This window comes from Saimiri boliviensis, chromosome 4, assembly GCF_048565385.1.
Source record: "Saimiri boliviensis isolate mSaiBol1 chromosome 4, mSaiBol1.pri, whole genome shotgun sequence".
NCBI lineage: Eukaryota > Metazoa > Chordata > Mammalia > Primates > Cebidae > Saimiri > Saimiri boliviensis.
This window is the reverse complement of record NC_133452.1, coordinates 107,595,775-107,615,191: the sequence shown is the minus strand read 5'-3', so window position 1 is coordinate 107,615,191 and position 19,417 is coordinate 107,595,775. Positions and strand designations below refer to the sequence as shown.

The 19,417-nt window shown below is 37.7% G+C and overlaps 1 pseudogene; it reads right to left on the bottom strand.

The window, feature by feature from the left end:
- Positions 1-16,846: 16,846 nt before the first annotated feature.
- LOC120363287 (adenylate kinase 4, mitochondrial pseudogene) lies at positions 16,847-17,344 on the bottom strand (annotated as a pseudogene).
- Between the last annotated feature and the right edge of the window lie 2,073 nt (positions 17,345-19,417).

Genomic DNA, 19,417 nt, shown 5'->3' with positions numbered 1-19,417 from the left:
AACAGCTGTGGTTTAGATCCTAATCAGGAATTTCTGGTTTTGGGTGTGAGTCTGTGTAAATGACTGATTTGAAACCATGCTGTAAGGCTCAGACTAAGACAGTCATGCTAAGTGGGTCAGGTCAGTATGGAAGACAGTGCCAATCACAAGTTGCCCAATCTACCCTGTGAGTGCCCAGAACAAACTCTTTGCTCTCTTGCCAATCTCTGCTTTCATTTTGTCCTCATTAGCTGGCCCTTGCCACTTAATTTTCTGTGACCAGGAGCCATGTGTAACAAGGTGGGAAGGATGAAATTCAAGCAGCAATGCACTATGAGAAACATAGAATTTTTCATCTTCCTCTTATAATTAAGATGGCTCTGCATCCATCCTTCTCCATTTTTTTCTTGCTCTTTTAATCCACAGAAGTGGATTCTAAAACTGTTGTCTTCCTCTTTCCGTACTTCCTCCACACCTATTCTAGCTGCCCACCAGTTTCTTTCACTGCTTCCTTCCTATTCCTTTGCTTCCATTTTCAAACTACCATCCTTGTCCTGGGACATAGCCATCCTACCTCACTCTTGTAGTGGTCTTCAATCCATGACATACAACTCTAGCTCTCAAGATGTGATCCCTGAATCAGCAGCATCAGTATCACTTGGGATCGCACTAGAAATGCAGACTCTCAGCCTTCTTCCCAGACTTCCTGAATTCAAGCAATTTGTATTTTAACAAGCCCTCTGAGGAGGAGCCTCTTAACCACTGAGGAATATTATAAGCAGATTCATCTGCTAATTTTTTTTTGAGACAGGGTCTTCCTCTGTCACTTGGGCTAGAGTGGCATGATCATTGCTTACTGTAGCCTCAGACTCTTGGGCTCAAGCGATCTTCCTGCCTCCCTTCTGAATAGCCGGGACTACAGGTGCATGCCAACATGCCTGGCTGATTTTTAAAATTTTTTGTAGAAATAAGGATTTGCGTTGTCCAGGCTGGTACTGAACTGCTGGACTCAAGCAATGCTCCCACCTCACTTCCCAAAGCGCTGGGATTACAGGCACAAGCCACTGCACCTGATTCAGAAATCTTGAAGGGTTTCCCATTCTCTACAAGCCTAAGTTCAAACATAATCCTGGACCTGGATGGAATTTTCAAGGTCTCCCAAAACTGTACTTCTACATTTGCTTTGCTCCAGTGAGACTCCTTGTCCTCAAATGTTCCTGCCCTCTCATGACATCTCCTCCCATACTCTTTATGCTTACTCATATCCTGTACATCTACAGCAGCATAAGCCAAGCCTTACTTCCAAGCCTAGACCAGAGCGTTCTTCTTCCTCTGAACTTACTCTTGTCTTATGCATTTATATGGTCTAACGCATTGTTTAGCACCTAGTCCTTTCACCTTGCATTGAAAATCACTATTTTATGTCTATGAATCTAGATTTCCCATGGGAATAGGTGTGTCTCACAGATATTCTTTCCGTTTTATTTCTTCTAATCAAAATGTCACCATTTTAAAAAACAGGTTTGAGCACTTACTGTTTACAAAGGTATTTCCCAAACATGCCTGGTGATAGGAACACTTAGGAATTTGATCAAACCATGAATTCTCAGGGCCCTTCACTGAAGATTCCAATAGAGAAAGCCTATGGTAGGGCCTTGGGAATCTATATTTTCCACAAATGCACCAGGTATTCTTATTTTTGGGCCAGTTTTAGAAGCACTGATATAGGATATAAGGAAGTAATCGGGCATTGTGAATGTAATACAAAGAGATTTAGTGTTATAAAACATCAAGAAGTATATAATCTTTATGGGGAATCTAGAATGAAAATCCCTTTTATTCTGTCTGACTCTGTGAGCTGAGAGATTTTAACATTCATGAACCACTGAAAGCTAGGGAATTTTCTCCCTGAATCCTACACTGCAAAATTAGGGAAGTCTTGTTTTTAGAATGGTATCATTCAGACCAACCAGTGTCATTTTGTAAATAAAGAAATTGACCCCAGAAAGTTTAACAATTTGATCAAGAATGAATTGCTGTTTATTGCCAGAGATGAGTATAAATCTGGCTCAACATTCTCTGCCTCTTAAAATATGTATATATATGTAGATTTTAAAAACAATTACTTTTTAAAAAGTTATGTCTTATGAATATTTTAAGTAAAGACAAGAATAATACATAATTTGATTCCAAACTTTAAGAAATGATACCTATTTTTTTTAAAAAGTGTTAGTAACTGAGATAAATGGAAATAATGATGTAAAAGCAACTACCACAGTGACTAGAATAAACTTGGCATTAATATCTCTCAATCCTTCTGGTCTTTGAATTATGAATTCAGACCCTAACCTGAAAGTTCATCCATTTTCATTGTTTTAACAATTAAGAGCATTCATTGGCTTTATAATTATTCAGACTAGAGTTTGAATCCTGGCTTTGTTACACACTGTGTAATTTTGTTCATAATTATTTAATATCTAATATTAATACTTAATAAATATGTTCATAGTTACATATTTATCTGTGTAAGCCTAGAGTTCTTTACCTCAAAGTAGTAATAATAATGTCTTGCATGATTGCCCTGAAGATTAAATGCAGTTTAGTGATGCTTGGAAAGTGCTAAGCACAGTGTCAGGCATTTATTAAGTACTCAGTTCATGAATTACCATATTATTGATTTGCAGCAACACTTTACTCTGATGAGTACCTTCTTATAAAGAGGAAATAATGGGAAGAATAATACCTGAGCCAACTACCTGACTGAATCCTAGAACCATCACTGAATACCTGTGGGATCTTGGAGATGTTATTTAACTGCTCCATGCCTGAGTTATTACCTGTATTTTGCACATGAAGACCTTGCACCTAACCCATGGGGTCTTTGCGGAAAGTGAATAAGTTAGTATATGAAAAGTGCTTCGTTCAGTGCCTGACACAACATAAATATTCAACAATATTAGTTATCATTAATTATCTCTTTCTATGCACTTATTGGCCTTCAGATTTTCTAACTCTGAAGAGATCATCTCTTCCTATTGGCAAGACTGAACTGATAACATTTTTCTTTTTGTCTGTCTATTTCTAGGACATTTCCAAGTTTTTCATTCATCTCTGCATTTCTGCCTCTTAAGGTTGGAGGACCTTTGCTCAATAGTTAGAAAATAAACAATTAGGCATAAAAGAAATGGCCAAAAGGAAGGGAACAGGAAGAGCACTGCCAATATATTGGATGTTTAGAGCAATTCTGAAAAACAAAACAAAACAAAACAAAACAAACAAAAAAACACAACCCACTAGAGAAAATAATATAAATTATCAAAAAGAGTTACTAATAATCTAGATGACTAGAAACTATGATAAAATCCCTTGAAACTAGCCCCCCTTTTCCTAATATGAGAAGAAAGTAATGTTAGCTCTAGAAATTCTCATTCTGATCTTCTTACCTACTGACCCAATCCCGTCCTCACTAGTCCTTTAGGCAAAGCTCTTGCTGCAGTCATCTTTCCAGAGTATTGTGTGCACTGCTTCCCATTTTTGTGTGCACTGCAACAGACATTAACGGCCTTCCCAGTAGCCTCTCCCCAGATGTCCAGAGGCAGGGATCTGCTTCTGCACCAGTATCCATCACTTCCCTGTGGGATTCAGATAAGGCTGGCTCTATTCCCAGTTCAAGCAGTCAGTGCTGATTGGTTTAAATGCATCATGAATCATGGTGGTCTCATTTTCCTGCCAGTGATTGGTTTAGACATGGGCACATATCTTAATTCTAGCCAATAAAAGATGAAGAATAGCATGCCAGGAAATTTATTTATAGGAAATAAATTCGTGGGAAGAAGTAGTCCGTACTGGGTGTAGTTATGCCTGCCTTTGATACAGTGAGCTGCGGTAGCTTTCCTGCAACTATGAGAACTAGGAGTTGGAGGGCAAAGCAAAAGGATGCAAAAAACACGTGGGGCCCTGGTGATGTTGTAAAGAATGAGGCGACCCATAATGAAACCATCTTACCTTGAGAGTTCTTGTTAGATGGGATAATAAATTTTCCTTATTATTTATGCCAAGTTGAATTGTTATCTCTAGTTAGAAGTACCCCTAAGTAACATACAAGCCCTTGTTCTACACAGATGAAGGCATTTTTTTCTCCAGGTCTCATAACTTAGTTTTACCATGTTTGGGAAGCAACCCAAAAAAGTCCCAGTTCAGAATCATTTTCCTCTCCGCTGAACTCCCTTATCTACTCAATTGGGCATTTCCCTCCCTCCGTTCCTCCCCCTCTTTCTCTCTTTCTCTCTCTCCATTCCATCACCTCTCTTTTTCATCCCATAAATGTAAGACTCTACATTTGATCTTTTTGGTATTATTTGCAAGCATACCACCCAAACAGCACAAACACTTTAAGGTATCTTCTATGGTACTAAAGATGGAAGGAGAACAATTTTGATCTATCTAGTCTGCACATTGTTTTGTAGTCATATGTGTGATTGGCAATATGTTTTAATGTAAAGAGTGTAGATTTGGGAGTTTTCAAATCAAAGTTTGACTCCAGGCATCATCATTTACTAACTGTGAGTTTCTGGCAAATTGCTTAACCTTTATAGATGTTTTCTCATATGTAAAATATGGTTAATAATACACGGCAGCATTAAGTGAGGATTAACTCACTTAAGGGGCAACACAAGTAAAATGCCTGGGATATGATGGACACTCAATAACATCATATGTAATAACTACCCATGTGCATCTATATACACATATTTTTCTTTATTCATGGTTGCTGAAGAAGAAATATATGCAAAGAGAACAGTGAACAGTGGGCAGTGGAAGAAGTAGAGGGTCTCATCAGATCTGGAAGATATTTAGACACCATTTCCTTAATATCCTTATTGTACAGATGAGGAGACAGAGACTCAGAAGTTTTCTAAGATTTGTCAAGTCCCACTGCTCCTTGCTGTATTTTTATGTATACAAACTAGCTTCTTTCTCCGGAATATGTGATTCTGATGATTAAGGTATATCTACTTCCAAACTTTGTTTCTTCTACCAACATTAGAACTTGGGGTCACTTGACAAAGAAAGAAGTGTCAATAGAAACACTTTCAAGACCAGGCCAAGTGAAATTGGGTAAGAGAGAACCTGTCAGGGAGATCTAAAAAAAGAAAATCACATCATTCTTCCCAAGAGATGCAACATGAAACTTAGGAGTGTGAGCTATTACTCAAAGCAAAGAATAAGGAGTGCTGGAGATCATCTCCATTCTAATTCGGATACTATCATATATATTATAATCTCAGAAATTCATTTAGTCTTATTTTCCTCATGCATACATGGCCTTGTTATCTAAGTAATATTTTCTCCTTGTTATTTGAAAAGTCACAATAAATGACAGAGGAAGGGTAGAAACAAGGAAAACAAGAATGTGGAAAGCTTTGGTCACCATTAAATTTACTTTAAGTCAAACACCAACACCCCACAGGACGCTGACTTGCTCCAACTCATGACACTATTGAAATTTACTCAAAAGCATATTCAGTCTTTTTTTTTTTTTTTTTTTTTTTGCGATCCAGGATTAGTAGGACTTGTAGATAAAACAGTGATTAGGCTTTGTGTCCATTTGTCTGTCTATTCGGTACAGCAGGTGTCCCTGCATGAGGAGATGGAATTTATTCCTAAACTCAGAAGCCATGACATAAACATCATGTCCTGAGACCAATCACTGTTAAGGTAGAGAAGGGGAAGAAGCCCAAGTAGGTCTTGGGTCCCCAGAACAGAAGTAGAGGATTCTTGGCAGCTGACATACCTAGTCACAGCTGGTGTCTGTTGCAAGAGTAAATCACAATACACGATTATGTAGGTGAGCCAAGTTTACATGGTAGCAGAAGACCTTGTTTATGCTTAAGTTACAAAATCAGCTCCAGGAGTCAGCCAGGAATCTCGCCAATCTTTATCTTCCTTCCTTCCCACTATGCACACCACTGAAAGACTAAAAAGGGAATTAGGCCTTCCTGTAATTCCCTCTTGTCGCCATACTCTTTCCTGTCCTGTACTCTCCAGACTCACATAGACGCTGAAACTTCATGTACAATATATATTTTTTCTTTTTAAACTCAACCATTTAAATTCTTTTACTTGATTTTTTTTTTGCTTCCTTCTTCCTGTCTTACATTAGATAGTAGAGATCATATTTCAACTATTTCATTACAGTGAAATATTTTTGTTTAAATTGTTCTTCAATAATGGTAAGTAGAATTGTTAAGATTGGCTTATATGAGACTAAACAAGCATTCACAGAGAAATGATCATCCAGTATTATGAAGGGACACATTCAAGAATAGGCTAGGGCTTGGAGGTAATCTTGGTATATGTCACGGTGGAAATAGGAAAGTAATGTGGGAAATGCTATCAGCAGTGGTCTAGATGTTCATGGAGGGCCATGCATAGATCTTTTCAAAGACAGTACTAAGGAAGCAAGAAACAGAGTCAGTTCTATAGCACAATAAGACTTGAGTCAATTAAAATAAATGCACACAAGAAAATATGTGTTTTTCAGAGACATACAAATAAAATGATACATGTCAAAAATTTAAATGCATGTATATTTAAAGGGAAGGCAATGGTAGTGGAGACAGGAATAAATTGATGTAAAAATAAAGAAAGCATTTGCATGTGTCAGCAATGATAATGCTCCATTAATATAACAATAATGTGATAAATGTGGATGAACTCAACTCTCTGTACTTGAGGTTTCACATAAAGATATGAGTATCTTTATTAAGGGGAATTCTCTGAGTAGGGTAGTTGAGAGAGGTTTCTGAGTGGCCTGGTATGAATCAGAAATGCTGTTTCCATAAAGGGGAAGACTTGATGCATCCCAATAATTGACTTATCTAAAGTCTGGAAAGTAACATCTCCCACGGCCAATAACAACCTTCTTATCTGGCAAGTAGATGTAAATGTCAACATGACTGTGATCCTGGCAGGTATTACTGAGGGCCATGTAGTTTATATCGTTGTACATAGATATCAAATGCTTGTCCAAGGTAATTTTTTCAGCATTCTATAGGGGGTAATACCTTACATTTGTACACTTTTGTGTTATTCAAAGCACTTTTTAAAAAATCCCCTTTGATTCTCCTAAAGGTGGCTGAGTCAGATATTATATACGTCACAGATAAAGACTGCGAAACACAGCATGGCTCAGTGATTGTCCCATGTCACACAGGGTAGTAGAAAATCTGGTCTAAAGCCCATGCCTCTGGAGGAACTGGTATGTTTCTTTTCTCTCTCCTCATAAGAATATACAAGCTGACTGGGTCATGTCTCTTTTTGCTTTATTTCCAGAAAGTTCAGAGCCAGACTTGAAGCTCTAGTGAAAGAATTTCAACTGCTCTTATCATCTGCATGTTTGTGTCCTTTCTGCATTGGTCTTAAATTTACTTTTTTCTTTTTTTTTCCTGGTCATAATTCTTTATCTCTGCTTATATTTCTACTCTTCTATTCTTCTAGAGCCACTATAGACTACACTGGATAATTGGTAGAAGAGGCGGGAGTATAGATAAATGCATGAATGTAAAGAAAAAGGAAAAAATTTTCACAACACTTAAATAAACCATTGCTTCTTGGGAAGAAGAGACCAGATAATTACCTCTTACGAGCCTTGCCACATTTAGAAAATCTTTGTGTTTGGACTATGTATGATTTAATTATTATTTGGACAACTATGATTAATGAGAGAACAAATCTCTATAACTTCTATTGAGTAAAAAACATAATTTTAGATCTTAAAATTTAGCAAATCAAAATGACCCTAGTTCAGTATGCCTAATTTTGTTATAGGTAAAGAATAGCCATCCATCCAATGACATTAAGTTCCCTGGAGTGGCCTGGTTTTTGAGCATCAAATTAACATACTGGGTTTGTGACTTCTGTCCTCCATTCGTTATATGGATTGCCCTTCACATTGGATCATGTGTCCTCAACTCACCTGTCCAGCTTCATCCCTCTCCTGTCACTTCCATCGGGCATCTGACATTCCACAGATTCACAAACTTCCTAGCTGATACCCATACTGAGTCCTCTGATGAATTCCCTTTCATGATTTCCCTTTCAGGCCAAGTTCATATGTTCATGTTATCTCTCTTAACCTTCCTTTGATTTGGGTTCCTCATTGATCAGATTACTCAAGCAGAAGCCATTTTCTCTATGCTTCATAAGATTTTGAAAATGCCACCATTATTATTGGCTTATTTGTCTCCCCTGATATATTGTGAACTCTTTAAGTTCTTGCAACTGTTTCATGGTCATTTAGGCCCTGATGTGGCCTATTATCATGCTTGGCTCATAGGAGATATCCAGTTTATCTTTCATAATAAGTGAACACAGCTGATTGAAAAGATGTCCAATGAGTTACCTCATGCATAGGTCAACAAGACCTTTCACCGGGTCACAGTCAAATCTTGTCCAGAAATGGTTTACTTTGGTTTGAGCTCTACTCCCTCAGCTCCCAATTATAAAAACTTACTGCCTTTCATTTTTGACCCTACTTCAGTCTCTTTTTAAATTTTTAATTTTTATTGTTTTGAGACAGAGTCTGACTCTGTCATCCAGGTTAGGGTGCAGTGGTGTGACCTTGGCTCACTGCAACCTCCTCTTCCTGGGTTCAAGTGATACTTCTGCCTCAGCCTCCTGAGTAGCTTAGATTACAGGTGCTCTTCATTGGCCCTGCTAATTTGTGTGTTTTTCATAGAGACAGTTTCACCCTGTTGGCCAGCCTGGTCTTGAACTTGTGACCTCATGTTATCCTACTTCCTCAGCCTCCCACCTTTATTCTTTATTTTTCCTGACGATTAAGCTTATTTTATCTCAGAGCCTAGCTGCCTGCTTTAAGAGTTATTTTTTGATTGCTACTATTTAATAAAAACATCTCATATTTTATCTGGCAAAAGATGCAGAGGTCAACATGATTGTCATGTTAAAGGATATATAGGTTTTAGGATATAGAAATATTTATATTCTATGAAATATGTCTGAAAGTATATACGGTTGGCCTTCTATATTTACGGGTTCCACATCATGGACTCAACCAAGCAGATTGAAAATTTTGGAAAAATACTCATAAAAAATAACACTACAGTAAAAATACATAATTGTAAATATAATATAATGACTTATATAGTCGTTATATTAGATATTAAAAGTAATTTAGACATGATTTAAAATATGTGGGGGATATGCATAGATTATATGCAGATACAATGCCATTTTACATAAGGAACTTGAGCATCTGGGGCTTTTGTTATTTGTAGAAGTACTGGAACCAATCACCCATGGATACCAATGAATGACTATATATATATATATATGTATAATATATATATGTGTGTATATATACATGTACAGTATACTGATATATATGTCTATGTATATATATGTGTATATTCTTATTATAAAATATGGTTTCTATGATCAGTTCCTAAGTGCCAAGATTGAGCTGTAACTGAACTTACAAGTTTCACTCTCCTAATATGTAATAAATTTACAGAAAACCTAGAGATAAATACCAGTTTTTAAAAATCCATTCTTGTTATGTTCTCACTCATTAGTGGGTGTTGAACAATGAGAATTCATGGACACAGGAAGGTAAACATCACACACTGGGGCCTGTCAGGAGGTGGGGGACTAGGGGAGGGATAGCATTATGAGAAATAACTAATGTAGATGATGGGTTCATGGGTGCAGCAAACCACCACGGCACGTGTATACCTATGTAACAAGCCTGAACACTGTGCACATGTACCCCTGAACTTAAAGTATTTAAAAAAAAAAAGAAAAAGAAATACCATTTGACCCAGCAATCCCATTACTGGGTATATACCCAAAGGAGTATAAATCATTCTGTTATAAAGACACATGCACATGTATGTTTATTGTGGTACTGTTCACAATAGCAAAGACTTGGAACCAACCCAAATGCCTATCAATGATAGATTAGATAAAGAAAATGTGGCACATATACACCATAGAATACTATGCAGCCATAAAAAGGATGAGTTCATGTTCTTAGCAGGGACATGGGTGACACTGGAAACCATCATTCTCAGCAAACTAGCACAAGAACAGAAAACCAAATACTACATGTTCTCACTCATAAAGGGGAGTTGAACAATGAGAACACATGGATACAGGGAGAGGAACATCACATACTAGGGCCTGTCAGGAGATGGGGGACTAGGGGAGGGATAGTGTTAGGAGAAATACCTAATGTAGATGACGGGGTGATGGATGCAGCAAACCACTATGGCACATGTATACCTGTGTAACAAACCTGCATGTTCTGTGCTTGTATCCCAGAACTTAAAGTATAATTTAAAAAAGAAAAAAAGTCATGCTCGTTATTATGCATGTGTTCATCCCTTTATTATAAAAACATTTATTGACTCCAGAAGTGGAATAAATACTGTGATACCAAAATAAGATGAACAATACCTATGTCCAAAAAGCTAATGGGAGCATAGCAGGAGCTGATGCTAGAGTTGGGTGTAGAGTCTAGAAATGAAGAACTGTGTATATCATGCTAAGGAGTTAGTTCTTTCCCCATCACCAGTAAGGAATTCTTAAAGCCTTTGAAGCAGGATAGACACAAGATCTTGTCTCTGTTTGTACTTTAAAATATTCTCTCTAATTACTTGAGAAAAATGGAAAAATGGAATAATGGAGATATAAACCAGTAGATTATTGCTAAAGGCCAGGAGGGAGATAATGAGAGCTTAACTATGGCAGTGGCTAAGGGATGGAGAGGAAAGGATGGATTAAGCAAATAAGTAAAATAGATAGAACGGTCACTGTAATTAAAGAAGGTGGAAAAGGAAAATACCTAGGGCAATTATTGGTTTCTAGCTGGGCATTGTGGGAGTGCCATTTATGGGAAAAGGGAACACAGAAGACCAAAATTAAACAAGAATTCATATGTAAAAATAACTACATCTGATAAGTAGTTATGTGTGAAAGTGGAAATACTGTCACTTATCATCATTATTTAAAAGTCAAGGTCCTGAAAATAACACTTTAAATTACATTTAATTTGACTGTAAGAGAGTGTAACATGTTTCCTTGGTCAGGCTATTTGTTTTACCTTCATATTCTTGGAAACAAATGTATTGCTGAAGTGAGAAACTGAGGCTGAAAAATGACTTGGGTCCAACTTTTCCGAACTTCAGTATGCTATGCTGGTGTCTCTGCTGGTTACTATCAATATGATGATCTCTTGGGTCTCATAATTCCCCAAACTACCGAAAGCACAACTGGTTAGTTAGAAGTAATAGAATTCCCCACCCTGCAACAAACTTAATGATTTAAATCGTTGCCAGTCAACCATTTTGCAAATGTAGGTTATGTAATAAGTCCAAGTTGAGTAAGAATATGAATGGTGTATGAATAGCCAATACAAAAAAAAAAAAAGATAGTAATGGCTAAAAGGTATTGAGCACATATTATATGCCAGGTACTATTCTAAATCTTTTCAATTAATCTTGACAAGTCATGGAATTAATGACTACTATACTACTCATTTCAAAGATGGGGAAACTGAATCACAAGCTTACCGAAGGCCATCTGCAAGTAGGTGGTTCAAGCTAGTATAATATAATACCAGATCCTGAACTCTTAACCATTATACTAAAATGTAGTGAATAATGACCTACTAATAAAGAGTAAAAAGGTGTTGAAGTCCCCAGCTGTTATTGTTTTGGGGTCTGTCTCTCTCTTTAGATCTGAAAATATTTGCTTTATGTATCTAGGTGCTCTCATGTTGGGTCCATATATATTTACAATAGCTATATTCTCTTGCTGAATTTATCTCTTTATCATTTTTAAATCTTCATTGTATCTTTTTAGAGTTTTTGACTTAGAATTGTTTTATTTGATATAAAAAATATAGCTGTTCCTGATTGTTTTTGGTTTCTGTTTGCATAGACTATCCCTTTTCATCTATTTCACATTCTGTTTATACATGTTTTTCAGAAGTGAGTTTCTTGTAGGCAGTACGTAATCGAGTCATTTTACACCTCTAAGGTGTGAAATTTAATTCATTTGCATTCAAGGTCATTATTGATAGGTGAAGACTCATGTCACAATGTTAATTGTTTTCTAGTTGTCTTACATATCCTTTGTTCCTTTCTTCCTTTATTCATTGTTTATTATTGTAGTTTAGTGGTTTTCTGTAGTGATAGGGTTTCATTTCTTTTTCTCTTTGTGTATCTGCTCTACCAGTGAGTTTTATACTTTTGCATGATTTCATAAGTCATTTTTTTTACTTTAAGATGTAGGACTCACTTGAAGATTTGACCAGGCTAGTGGGGATAAATTCCCTCAGTTTTTGCTTGTCTCCAATAGGTTTTATTTTTCTCTTATCTGAAAGATAGCTTTGCTGGGTATAGTGTTCTTGATTGGCAGGTTTTTCTCCTTTCAGCACTTTGACTATTTCATCCCATTTTCTTCTGGTTTATAAGGCTACTGCAGAGAAATATACATTAGTCTAATGGAGATTCCTTTATGTGTGACTTGATACTTTTATCTTGATGTTTTTAGAATTCTCTTTGTCTTTGACTTTTAACAGTTTGACTATAATATGCCACAGTGAGTAGATTGTTAGACTGAATCTTTTTGGAGACCTTTAAGCTCCTAGATCTGGATATTAATATCTCTCCTCACATGGAAATATTTTAGCTATTATTATCTTAAATAGGTTTTTCTACACCATTTTCCTTCTCTTTTCTATTTGGAACTCCCATAAATGAGAACATTTGTTCACTTACTTAGGTCCTTTAAGTCGTGTAGCCTTTCTTTACTCTTTTTCATTTTTATTTCCTTTATTTTGTTCTGTCTGGATAATTTCAAATACCCTATCTTCAAGTTGAGAGACACTTTTTTTTTTATTTTTTTTTGAGACAGAGCCTCATCTCTTGCCCAGGCTGGAGTGCAGCGGCACGATCTTGGCTTACTGCAGTCTCTGCCTCCCAGGTTCAAGCAATTGTCCTGCCTCAGCCTCCTGAGCAGCTGGGACTACAGGTACATGCCACAATGCCCAGCTAATTTTTGTATTTTTAGTAAAGATAGGGTTTCACCATGTTTGCCAGGCTGGTCTTGAACTCCTGATCTCAAGTGATCTGCCCTCCTTGGCCTCCCAAAGTGCTGGGGTTACAGGCATGGGACACCATGCCCAGCCCAAATTCAGAGATTCTTTTATCTGCTCGATCAAGACTGCTGTTGAAGCTCTCTGTTATTTCTTAAATTCATAGAAATAATTCGGTGCAGTATTTCTCTTGGCTTTTTAAATGATTTTTACCTCTTTGTTGAATTTATCATTTGTATTATAATTTTTTTATTTTGTTGAATTTTCTGTCTGTATTTTCCTGTATCTCATTGAGTTTTCTTAAGATCACTCTTTTGAATTTATTTTTCATCAGTTTGTTGATTTCACTTTCATGGAGGTCTGTAACCAGATAGTTACTGTATTTCTTTGGTGGTATTATATTTTTTGCTTGCTTTTACATGCTGTATGTGTGTGTCCCTATGTTGATGTCTGTGTATCTGGTGGAACAATCACCTATTCCAAAATTTCTATAATGGCTTTTGTAGAGAAAAGCTTTAATCTACAGTTGGGTTTTGATGTGCCAGTTTGGAAGGATGTAGTGTTTTTATTTTCAGACAGGTACTGTGCAGTCAAGAACGCTATACCCAGCAAAGCTACCCTCTGATAGCTTCTGCAGCTGTTCAATGTCAGCAACTGTGAGCACCTCAGTATCATAAGCTGTAGAAGTTTGTGGCATAGCAGTGGCAGTGTAGGTCAGTGTCAAGGGCTTTTGAAGTCCTCCTATTTTTGTTTTACCTACAATGAAGAGGCTTAGAGGAGAGAATCCTTCTTGATACCAAGTGTGAGGTGTTTTACTAATAACAGCAGCTGCAGTGGCACTGAATTCCAGGTGCATGTGCTTGAGGCAGCTGTGGGGCCAGGATTCTAGGCTCAGGGTCTCCCAAACCTATTGTGACACCTGGGTCTTGGGGTGCTAGTTCATTCTCTGTAGCAGGGTTGGCTGTAGGTAGCCTACAGGACCAGAATCTATGATTCTGAGGTACCACCTAGCACTGCTCATGGAACTGGATTGTAGCTACAATTCTTACCTTTTTGGAGCATGGCACAGCACTGGCCGAGTTCCAGGGAAGAAGGAGTGCTGTGGATGTTTGGGACTGTGGAGCAGGGAATGGCTATAATTTGGGTGTCTGAGCCAATAAGGCTCAGTGTCAGCTGGGGTCCCAGGGGATGAGGCACCATATAGTGACTCTAGACTCTGGACTGGTGGGGCTCAGCAGTATACCGACTCTATGAGGCTACATGCAGTGGCAGCAGGTACCCTAAAATGGTGGAGCACAGCTATCATTTGGGCCCTGGGGTTAGGGGAAGAAATAGCACAGAAATGATTCTCCTTCCCGATGAGAACAGTGTCTCGGCAGCTCAGACTCTAGAGAACTCTTTCTGCTCCAGGGAAGCAGTGTCCTAGAGTTTGGACAAGGTGTCTGAGTTCAGCCACTGCTCTGTTTCCCTGGGATGTGTTGTACTATGTCAGCTCAGCCCTGAGATGTGCAGCTGCTAACAGCTTGGCAAGGCACCACTTCCCCAGGGGGCAATGTGCTGCTTCAGCTCAGGCCCAGGTGGTGTGACTGTTGTGGGCAGCCCAAGCACCACTTCCCTGAGATGGATGGCACTGCTTCAGGTTAGTTACTGGAGTGTGCGACTGCTGTGGGTGGCCAAGGCACTGTTTCTTGGGATATAAGGAGCTGCAACAACTTAGGCTTTGGGGAGGTGGGGCTGCTTTGAGTGGCCAAGGTACTGCTTTCTCAGGAGAAAGAGTTCTCTTTTGTCTACAGCTCAAGGAGGAGGAAGGAGCAGGTGGAGTAGCTCCACATCTACTTGGTCTCACAGGATAAAATGTAACAGCTGCTCAAAGCTAGACATGGGGATGTCAGGCCATTGGCCTAGGGTGGTTCAGTGGTAGCTTTGTCTCAGGGGTGAAAGGAAGCCATGGCTGTTTGTCTTTGGAGAACGACACACTTCTGTAGTCGTCCCAGTTTCCAGATAGCACAGCACAGGAATCGAATCACAGGCCACAGGGAACAGGGACAGTGTTAGCTCCTCTGGAGACAGCACAGGTATGTAGCCCCCAGGAAGCTCCCTCAGCTGGACTTAGTGCCTGTGAGGACTGTAGGGAACCCCAAGGGCCAGGTCTGTAGGTGTCCAAGGTGTTGATGGATGTTCCTGGGATCCTCTTCATCTCTGACTGATGAAGATGAGTCAAAACCTGGTGAAATACTATGAAGTGTCGCCTGTAACCTTTGTGTTATGTTTTGTCCTCTTTAGTGTCAAACTCTCCCTTCCCCTCTGTTTCGTTAATTCTTCCTCATTTTCTGAGGCTGTCTCTCAATTCAATCAAAGATTTGAGATCATCATTTACATTCGAAAACTTATTGATTTTAGCTTGTTAATTTTTCTAGGTTTTGGCATTTTAAATCCTTTAATCTTTTTATCTTTCCACAAATTATTTATTAACATCACATTACAACGAGTGACAAAAAATTAGCATCTAATTCTAGACATTTAGAATTAGATTCTAGAGTGAGGAGTTGGAATAGAAAAAAAATTTTGTTTTCTTGTGATTGTAAAACTGTCATCTTAGTCTAGGTACAGCTAGTGCAACATTTTGTTCAACCCCACAGGCTCCATTCCCTTGACTATTTGTAATATGCTTGGGTTGCTCACAGGAGAAAGACATAGTCAACATCAGTAGTGAGCAACATTTTCAAAATGCATTTTCTTGTCTTAATAAAAGTTATGCCATTATTCCAGTAATCTCATATGGTCTTATTACTTCTGAACATAAGACATGAGCTTTCAACAGTCATGTAGGTGAATATTTCCCAGGTTTTTTGAGGATTCCCAAAACACTTCGGGAAGATCCCAAAGTAATTTCATGTGTTTAATTTTTTCACAATAAAAGAAAGGAGCAGTGTCAATCCATGAGAGACAGACCAGCAGTTTAAGTAAGACCCTCTTCATAGCTCAGTTTCTGATGCATGAAAAGATTCAATTAGCCCTCTTGCTCTCAGTTCTTAGAAGAATTTGAGAGGAATAAGAGCAATAACTACCTGTATTATTTCATAGCCTAAGAAGAGAGAAAATAGATGTTAAAAAAACAGAAACCAAATCCTTTCATCTTGGGCTATCTGAAAAAGAGAGATTCTGTGGAGCATGGATGCAGAAAAGAAGGAGTTTTGCCTATGAGAAAAAAGAAACTGGACACAATCGCTCAAGACCAGAGATACAACCACTAAAAGCAATTAGTGTCAATTTCATTGTCACCAGAAGGGCACATACCAGAGAAGCTGGGACAAAGCCTTGGATAGAGCCCTTAGCATTCTTAGGCTTACTGGTGCTATGGTTCAACAGTTTTTGAGGGGATGGAGAGGACCAGAGACTACCACCATCTTTTGTTAAAAGGGTATGATAGCAACAAAAAGCCTTCAAAAATCAGCTAAAGCTCAGGTTGTATACCATCTGAAATCCAGCCTGTACTTGCTTTCTTGTGAAGGTCTTGAGAAGTACAGAAATACCTTAAACATGTGAAGGTGACTCTTAAAAGGCGGAAGAGGGCCTCTTCATGAACTCTTTCTACTTACTGGTTTTCCTGTCACTTCACCATTAAAGCTAGAAAAGAAACTGCAGGCTATCTCAGATAGCTTCTTACTTGGATGCAACATGATGAATACTATACATACAATTTAATGAATGACTTAATCTCCCTGGTTCTTCCATTGCACAGTGTCAGTATTTTTCTTCAACTAAATAGCTATGATCTTGTTCAAAAAAAAAAAAAAGCTTGTAAACACAGGGCCTGATTTTTTTAGTCTCTATCCCAGAAAATTGGTGGATCACTGCTTGGTTTTTGTATGATTCAATGACTGGCTTTGCCACATCCGTGTGTTGTTGTAGCCTTGCAGCAACCGCTTTGGGTTTATCATCCTCCTGGTAGACTAATGGTTCACCAATGATGTCGTCAATTCCATGTCCACGAGGTGAACTGAATTCCAGGCTACATGCCCTTCTACTAGGAGAGGATCTTTAAGTATTTCAAATGGAATGTTCAACCTGATCACTAGATGCGCTTCACGGATTTTGACCAGGACATCAGCTTGTCCTAATGTCCCAGGAAAGTCATCTGGGAGGCAGTGCTACCACATCTATTCTCCAACTCCAACATCATTAGGCATGTGATCACAGGTCTGGAACCAAAAGACCTTTCTCTGTGTACTGCTTGGCCATGTCACCGACTCTTATTCTTGTTCTTCCATGAGAAGTGGCTGCTAGAGAAATGTCAAAGGCCTAAGTTCTGGGTGATCCTCTTGCACAAGGTAACCTTGCCCTAGGCAAGCAGCAAGAGGATGACTGCTCAGAAATTTGGAAGCCATTGCTTTGCTAGGAGGGTGGTGGCCAAATGCACAGCCCAGATGGCAGTCCCAGAGGAAGCCCCGGAGAATTTTGTTTCTTGGCTCCTACCTCTGGCACCTTCTGCTCACATTGAAACTTGCAAAATTAAATAGGCGCAGATTATTTTACTCTTGAAGGAGAAGAATAAAAAAATCTCTTGGATGATCCAGGCATATATATATATATATATATATATATATATATATATATATATCTGTGTGTCTACACATATATTTACATTGGAGATATGTATATTTATATATGTATAAATATGTATATATGTATAAATTTATATATATGTATACATATAAATTTATATATAAAAATATGAATTTATATACAATATATTTACACACATATTTACATTGGGGAGATATATATGCACATATATACATATACATATATATACATGTATACATATATACATATATACATATACACACATATATATACATATATACATATATACACACATATATATACATATACATATACATATATACACATATACATATATACACATATATACACATATACATATATACACATATATACATATAAACACATATACATATATATACATATATATATACATATATATATCTCTCTCCCCAATGTAAATATGTGTGCACACACCACACACACACACACGTTTCTATTGCTGAGTACCTTTAAAACCTTAGTTATCTCTTAGCCCTCCTGTTCTCAGAACTAGTAGTATGCAGGAAAAGGCAAGAACATAGGACAAATGTCCCAAAATCCCGAAGAGAGTGTGACCAAAGAAACTGACAAGATACAAATGCAGAAATGGGTCCAAGGGAGCCTAAACTAAGAAGATAGGAGAAAAGTGTCAAAAGCTTGTAAATTCTAGCTACTGGAGTGCAGGCTGTTTGGCATTTAAAATGGGTGTTTGTGATGAAGATGATGATAAATATGGGGTATAGAAAAACTATTGATATTTATGTCAGATATTAGAAATTATTGAAACTAAATGAGCAACATTGTAAAGACGGTTGGGTATATAAAGGAACTCTAATTACGCTTAGGGCTAGTCTATTTACTCTAACCTTAACCCTGACTGTTTGATGAGTTGCTTACAAAATTGGAAAATCATTTATGTGAGCTGCTTACAAAATTATTTACATGATCTGGTTACAGTTTTATGTAATCTATAATGGTATATGGCTATGCAGCATAATAATGCTTGTATGTATCAGTTAACCTGGTTGTTTTTTGTGATTTCAACAGGAAATCCTATTTGTGCGTGCTCTGTGTAATTCACTATTCATGTAACATGGCCCTTTACTTACCAAATGAAGATGCATAGCAGAAATTCCTCAGAACTTATTTAAGCACAGAAGTAATATACCTGTAATGCTGGGCATTGTTCTGAACATTATAAGAGTATTGGCTGATTTAGTCCTTACAGCATTCTTCTGTTGTACTATTAAGCTCATTTTATACCTAAGAAAATGAGGCATAAAGAGGTTAAATAATAGACAAAGCAAAATAATGAGTTAATGTTGGTGAAAATGGGATTTGATCCCAGACAGCTTGTCTCTGGTGTCTGTGCGCCACTGTAAGGTTGAAGTGCCTCTGGGTTGAACCAAGTAACTGGTTCCTTTGTCCTCAATGGGGTAGAATCAGCAATTAGAAGTAGGAAATGGGTTTCTCTAGAGCCGAACATCAGCTTAACATCAAGGTGGCTCAACAGAAAGAATGGAGGCAAAAGTAATGTAATAAAAACAGATGGATTTCAAACAATTCAAGTATTCTAGAATCAATTTGAGTACATTTCTCTTTTGCAGAAAGAGTTAATTACTATTGGGAAATTTTGGGTGTTATTTAATATTTACAAAGCCGTTTCTAAGAGAAAAAGCTTGTAATCCCATTAGGTAAATTAATCCA